An 8,225-nucleotide genomic window follows, 5' to 3' on the forward strand; every position below is an offset into this window, starting at 1 on the left:
ATAGAGCAATGTAGATGTTGCTCAAGAACATCACAGGGTAAAGGATGTGAAAGAACTGTAGTCACTGAGAAGAAACCTTCAGGAGAACTAAGGGCAGAACTGAAGTCAACTGCCTGATGGAGTGGGCTGGACTTACTCCTGCAGATAGAACCAGTTTGTACCTGTTTCTTATGTGGAACAATTATTACTTCCCAAATTCACAATCATAGTTAGTCATAGTTATCATCCTATGAAGAAACCATGGCTAAGTCAAAGTACTTCCTATTTAATATAAATGAACTTATTGATTCAATTGTGTCTCTCCCTCTACCCTTTCTGATCAAAATCTTGACCACAGCTCCCACTTTCCTGAATATCCATGAGGTAAAAGAGATTATTCGCCTGACATGTTTAAATTAGAAAAATTCCTCAGGCACCTGCATCTGCCAAGTTATCTCCCGCCACTCCTCCAGAGTCCTGCTTCTACATCTTTAATAACAGAGTTCAGCCACTTGGTCTCTTTTCACCTGGAGGTTCCTTTCTTATAGTCTCTTTAATTTCCTTTCCTTCCTCTGTATATGTCTTGCCCCATGCATACCCTGGATAAGAATGATAACTGGAGCTGGAGAAATGACTCAGCCACTAAGGTGCTTACTTGCAAAACCTAATAACCCAGGTTCCATTCCCTAGTACCCAAGTAAAGCCAGATGTGCAAAATGGAGTTCGTTTGCAGCATCTAGGGGCTTTGGTGCACCTATTTTTTTCTCTCTCTCTCTCACACACACACTATTTCTTTCTCCTTGCAAATAAAATATGTTTTTAAAAAGTATAATTGAATAAAGCATCCACTTCTATCTCTAGAACTAATATTTCCACATGGTCACTTTGTGTACTAAATAAAGATTTATTCAGCCACAAGGTAATAGTCTCTATTAAGGGGTCTAGAAAGTATATCAATATAATCCACAAAACTCTCTCTTATGCTAAAGCTATTCATAAATTTGAGAAAAAAATTAAAATATTGAGTTTACAACTTCTTGTAAGCATGTGGACACTACCCAGAGAAATTTTAATTCCATTTTATGGGGTAAAGTTCATGAATCAGCTTATCTAATGAGCAGCCTGATGATGTCGATGAGTGCTTGCCTTGAAAATGGCTGAGACTCCAGAATGTAACTGCTATTTAAGCAAATTGAAAAATTTCAAACTTTAGATGTCAGGCAGTCTCAATGAATTCAGTCCCACAGGTGGAGGGCAAAGAAGTGACAGCAGAATTTCTAAGCTCACAATCTTCCCAAAAAGCACCACCAACTGGATCAAGTATTCATGCACATGAGGCTATAGGGGACATCTTATATTCAAACTACCACATACACTCAGAAAACAGCTTCATGTAATAAGCATGCAATAAAAATTTGCTGAAGTCATTGTCTCTATGTGTCAAAACAATACAATACCTGGCATACAGTGGACACTCACTAATATTTATTCAATGAACAAATGTCTAAGTTAATGAATGAATGCTTGGGCAATATTTGTAATCTGACTTCCTTAACTAGGCAATAGGATAAAGAAAAGCTAGAGCGAACACAGCAGTGGCCGGGGACCGGGCCGCGCCAACTTGGGCTGACAGCGGGACCCAAGCAGGAGCAGAGATCGGCAGCAACTTCAGCGGCTCCAGCACCGGTACCAGCGGCCCCAGCAGCAGCGGACCCAGGAGCGGCAGCAGCGGCAGATCCCGCAGCAGCGGCTTTGGGGAGCAGCGGCGGTGGACACGGCAGCGGCAGCTTCAGCAGCGGTGGTGGCTCTGGTGGTGGCAGCTACGGCAGCAGCAGAGGCAGCAGCAGCGGCTCGGTTTGCCCCGTAGGAAAAGCAAGTGCCCAGCTCCAGAAATCAGAACAGCAGCCCGACGACCCAGGCAGCAACTTGACTGAGACCAAAATCATCCAAGGTAACTGGGATTGCACCAGGGAAGGGTCTCACTTGGTCACAAGCTGACTTGGATCCCTCAACAGACCAGAAATCTAAACCTCTTTGTTGATAGAGGATCTGGTCATTATAATAACTACTCTTGCATACATACTCGGGGCTGTTTTTGATTGAATGTGTACAGTGTTTAGTTAAATTTTAGAATCTACCTGTATTTTATTCCACTCAGCCTGCTTGAATACTCCTATAGCAGGGAAACTCAACCCCTAAGAACATCTTTGTAGATACTCTGAGAGTCTTAAGAGCCACACCTAATACCTTAAGGTCCTACCCTGAAAATATATTACATCAATTCAATTGATACAGCTAAGAATACACAGCTAGCTAGAAAATCCAAGCATTAACTTAATCCAAGATGCAAAAATATATACATTATAACACAAGAAACACTAAAAAGCAAGACAATATAAATCCACCTAAAAGTATTAATGCATCAGAAATGTCCTCCAGTGAGAAAGAGTTAGAGGAAATGCCTGAGAAAGAGTTCAAAAGAATAATTATAAATATGTTCAAAGAGGTCAAAGAACACATGAAAACAATCAAAGAAGAAATCAAAGAGGAAATCAAAGAGGAAATCAAAGGAATCAAAGAAGAGGCAGGACACCAATTTAATGAAATAAAGGCAATACAAGACATAAATAGGGAAATAGAAATAATAAAGAAAAACCAGTCAGAATTACTAGCAATGAAGAACACAGTTAATGAAATAAAAAACTCTGTAGAAAATCTCACCAGTAGGATGGATGAGGGAGAGGACAGAATATCTAAGCTAGAAGACCAGGTGGCAGACCTAATGCAGTCCAACAAAGAGAAAGACAAACTTATAGAAAAGTATGAGTGGGAATTTCAAGATATTCGGGACACTATGAAAAGATCCAATATAAGAATTCAGGGAATAGTAGAAGGAGAAGAACTCCACTCCAGAGGCATAGTAGGCATCTTCAACAAAATCATAGAGGAAAATTTCCCCCAAATTGGGAAAGAGGTGCCAATACAGATACAGGAAGCCTTTAGAACCCCAGCCAGACAAAACCCAGAAAGAACCTCTCCTCGCCATATTATAATCAAACTTCCAAACACACAAACCAAAGAAAAAATATTGAAAGCAGTTAGAGAGAAAAATCAAGTTACCTACAAAAGCAAGCCCAACAGGATTACAGCAGATTATTCAACACAAACTTTTAAAGCCAGAGGGGTTTGGAGTGATATATTCCAAGTTCTGAAAGATAACAAGTGTCAACAAAGGTTACTTTATCCTGCAAAGTTATCCATTCAAATAGATGGAGAAATAAAGACATTCCATGACAAAAGCAGGTTAAAGGATTATTTGAAGACAAAACCAGCTCTACAGAAAATACTTGATAGAATCCTCCATGCTGAACAAAAGGAAAAGCACACATATAAGGAACCTAGAAAAAACAAGCTATACTCAAATACCAGTTAACTGAAGAGAGCACAGGTAGAACCAGTAACACACACACACACACAAAAATGGCAAACATAAATACACACCTTTCAATAATATCTCTTAATATCAACGGTCTCAATGCCCCAACGAAAAGACATAGATTTGCAGACTGGGTTAAAAAGCAGGATCCTACAATTTGTTGTCTCCAAGAAACTCACCTTTCTACAAAGGATAGACATTATCTTAGGGTGAAAGGTTGGAAGACGGTGTTTCAAGCAAATGGGCCTAGAAAACAAGCAGGGGTTGCTATCCTAATATCAGACAGGGTAGACTGTAGTCCGACGTTAGTCAAGAAAGATAAGGAAGGTCACTTTATATTGATTAAGGGCACACTCCAACAGGAGGACATTACAATCCTAAACATATATGCACCTAACATGGGGGCTCCCAAATTCGTCAAACAAACACTACTAGAACTAAGGTCACAGATAACACCAAACACAGTGGTGGTGGGTGACTTTAACACCCCAGTCTCATCAATTGACAGGTCATACAGGGAAAGAATAAACAGAGAGGCATCTGGACTAAATGAGGTCATAGAAGGAATGGACCTAACAGATATATACAGGATATTTCATCCAAGGGCTGCAGAATATACATTCTTTTCAGCAGCACATGGAACATTCTCTAAAATAGACCATATATTAGGACACAAAGCAAATCTTAACAAATTCAGGAAAATTGAAATAATTCCTTGCATTCTATCTGACCACAATGGAATTAAACTACAAATCAGTAGCAAGAAAGGCTATAGAGCATACACAAAATCATGGAAACAAACAATACACTACTAAATGATGAGTGGGTCAATGAAGAAATCAAAAAGGAAATCAAAAAATTTATAGAGTCAAATGATAATGAGAACACAACATACCAAAATCTCTGGGACACAATGAAGGCAGTTCTAAGAGGTAAATTTATAGCCTTAAGTGCCTATATTAAGAAATTAGAAAGGTCGCAAGTAAATGACCTAATGCTTCGCCTTAAAGCCTTGGAAAAAGAAGAACAAGGCAAACCAAAAATTAGTAGACGGGAAGAAATAATAAAGATTAGGGCAGAAATTAATGAAATAGAAACAAAAAGAACAATCCAAAGAATTAATGAAACAAAGAGTTGGTTCTTTGAAAGGATAAACAAGATTGATAAACCCTTAGCAAATCTGACTAAAAGAAAGAGAGAAGAGACACAAATTAATAAAATCAGAGATGAACAAGGTAACATCACAACAGATTCCAGAGAAATTCAAAAAATCATAGGGACATACTATAAAAGCATATACTCCACAAAGTATGAAAATCTGAAAGAAATGGATGATTTCCTTGATCTATATGACCTACCTAAATTAAATCAAAATGAGATTAATCACTTAAATAGACCTATAACAAACATGGAGATCCGAACAGTTATCAATAATCTCCCAACTAAAAAAAGCCCAGGCCCGGATGGATTCACTGCTGAATTTTACCAGACTTTTAAGGAAGAGCTAACACCATTGCTTCTTAAGCTTTTCCAGGAAATAGAAAAAGAAGGAATTCTACCAAACTCCTTCTATGAGGCCAGCATCACCCTGATACCAAAACCAGGCAAAGATAGAACAAAGAAAGAAAATTACAGACCAATCTCCCTCATGAAGATAGATGCAAAAATTCTCAACAAAATATTGGCAAACAGAATACAAGAGTATATCAAAAAGATCATTCACCCTGACCAAGTAGGCTTTATCCCAGAGATGCAGGGATGGTTCAACATACGCAAATCTATAAATGTAATACATTACATAAACGGGTTGAAGGACAAAAATCACATGATCATCTCATTAGATGCAGAGAAAGCATTTGACAAAATCCAACATCCCTTCATGATAAAAGTCCTACAGAGACTGGGAATAGAAGGAACATATCTCAATATAATAAAGGCTATTTATGACAAGCCTACAGCCAACATATTACTAAATGGGGAAAAACTGGAAGCTTTTCCACTAAAATCAGGAACAAGACAAGGGTGTCCACTGTCCCCACTTCTATTTAATATAGTTTTGGAAGTCTTAGCCATAGCAATAAGGCAAGAGACACACATAAAAGGGATACAAATTGGAAAGGAAGAAATCAAGTTATCATTATTTGCAGATGACATGATTCTATACATAAAGGACCCTAAAGACTCTACTAGCAAGCTGTTAGAGCTGATCAAAACCTACAGCAATGTAGCAGGATACAAAATAAATACACAGAAATCAGTAGCCTTCATATATGCTAACAACAAACACACAGAGGATGAAATCAGAGAATCACTCCCATTCACAATTGCATCAAAAAAAATAAAGTACCTTGGAATAAACCTAACCAAGGAAGTAAAGAATCTATACAATGAGAACTTTAAAACACTCAAGCGAGAAATTGCAGAAGACACTAGAAAGTGGAGAAACATCCCTTGTTCCTGGATTGGAAGAATCAATATCGTGAAAATGGCAATCTTACCTAAAGCAACCTACACATTTAATGCAATCCCTATCAAAATTCCAAAGGCTTTCTTCATGGAAATAGAAAAAACAATCCAAAAATTCATTTGGAATCACAAAAAACCTCGAATATCTAAAATAATACTGAGCAACAAAAATGAGGCTGGTGGTATCACCATACCTGATTTTAACCTATACTACAGAGCCATAGTAACAAAAACAGCATGGTACTGGCACAAAAACAGACATGTAGATCAGTGGAACAGAATAGAGGACCCAGATGTAAGCCCAAGTAGCTATAGCCACCTGATATTCGATAAAAATGCCAAAAATACTCATTGGAGAAGAGACAGCCTCTTCAGCAAATGGTGTTGGGAAAACTGGATATATATCTGCAGAAGGATGCAAATAGATTCTTCTCTCTCGCCATGCACAAGAATTAAGTCCAAATGGATTAAAGACCTTAACATCAGACCGGAAACTTTGAAACTGCTAGAGGAAAAAGTAGGGGAAACCCTTCAACATATTGGTCTTGGCAAAGACTTTCTGAATACAACCCCAATTGCTCAGGCAATAAAACCACAGATTAACCACTGGGACCTAATGAAATTGCAAAGATTTTGCACCGCAAAGGACACAGTGAAAAAAGCAAAGAGGCAACCTACAGAATGGGAAAAAATCTTCGCCAGCTATATATCTGATAGAGGATTAATATCTAGGATATACAAAGAACTCAAAAAGTTAAATAATAAGGAATCAAAGAAGCCAATCAAAAAATGGGTTATGGAGCTAAATAGAGAGTTCTCAAAGGAAGAAATACGAATGGCATATAAGCATCTAAAAAAAAATGTTCTACGTCACTAGTCATCAGGGAAATGCAGATTAAAACTACATTGAGATTCCATCTCACTCCTGTCAGATTGGCCACCATCATGAAAACAAATGATCATAAATGTTGGCGGGGATGTGGAAAAAAAGGAACCCTTCTGCACTGCTGGTGGGAATGCAATCTGGTCCAGCCATTGTGGAAAACAGTGTGGAGGTTCCTAAAGCAGCTAGAGATTGATCTACCATATGACCCAGCTATAGCACTCCTAGGCATATATCCAAAGGACTCATCTCATTTCCTTAGAAGTACATGCTCAACCATGTTTATTGCTGCTCAATTTATAATAGCTGGGAAATGGAACCAGCCTAGATGTCCCTCAACAGATGAGTGGATAATGAAGATGTACATTTATACAATGGAGTTCTACTCAGCGGTAAAGAAAAATGAAGTTATGAAATTTGCAGAAAAATGGATGGACCTGGAAAGTATTATACTAAGTGAGGTAACCCAGGCCCAGAAAGCCAAGTGCCACATGTTCTCTCTCATATGTCGATCCTAGCTACAGATGACTGGGCTTCTGCGTGAGAATGAAAATACTTAGTAGCAGAGGCCAGTAAGTTGAAAAGGAGACATAAAGGGTGGAGAAAGGAAGGGAGGAGGATACTTAATAGGTTGATATTGTATATATGTAATTACAATGATTGTAATGGGGAGGTAATATGATGGAGAATGGAATTTCAAATGGGAACGTGTGGGGGTGGGGAAGGAGGGAATTACCATGGGATATATTTTATAATCATGGAAAATGTTAATAAAAATTAAAAAAAAAGAAAAGCTAAAAAATCATTGTATTCAATTAAATATGCAGAGAGACTGCTATTTATGACTGAGCCCAACACTTCATTAACATAACCTGTAAAGCTTTCCAGGTCACTGATTTCAAAAACATAACAAGAGAAATGAAGACTAAAATAAATCTATAAACCTATCTTTGAAATATTCTAATGTAAAACTATAGATCCCAGAAAAGTGAATTTCGTGTTCAAGTACAGTGTAAAATGGTCATGAATTTAATTTATGCTGTATGAAAAGTGAACCATGGCCCTTGGCCAATCAGTAAGTGACATGAGGGACATATCTTAGCTACCTGAACTGTGTGTTTCTCAATCTGAACACTCCCTAGTGAGTCAGGGAAGACAATAATGAAAGAATCTCTGCAGCCACACATTTAGCTCAAATGTTAGCACAGAATAATTGATGTCCTAACAGCATGCCACTAGCATATTCAGTGGAGTTGAGGAACAAGTTCAAGACTTAAAAACAAAAATCGAGCTTCTCACTCCAAGGCTGGGGTAAAATCCAAATTCAAGGTTGACCTGGTCTAATACATAGGAGGATATATAGTGACATCCTATCTCAAAATAATAACAAAATAAACAAGATCCCCTATGGTCAAAAAGATTTAAGCTTTTAGATTACAGTACTACAATCTACAATTCAAT

This window comes from Jaculus jaculus, chromosome 1 (assembly GCF_020740685.1).
Source record: "Jaculus jaculus isolate mJacJac1 chromosome 1, mJacJac1.mat.Y.cur, whole genome shotgun sequence".
Taxonomy (NCBI): Eukaryota; Metazoa; Chordata; class Mammalia; order Rodentia; family Dipodidae; genus Jaculus; species Jaculus jaculus.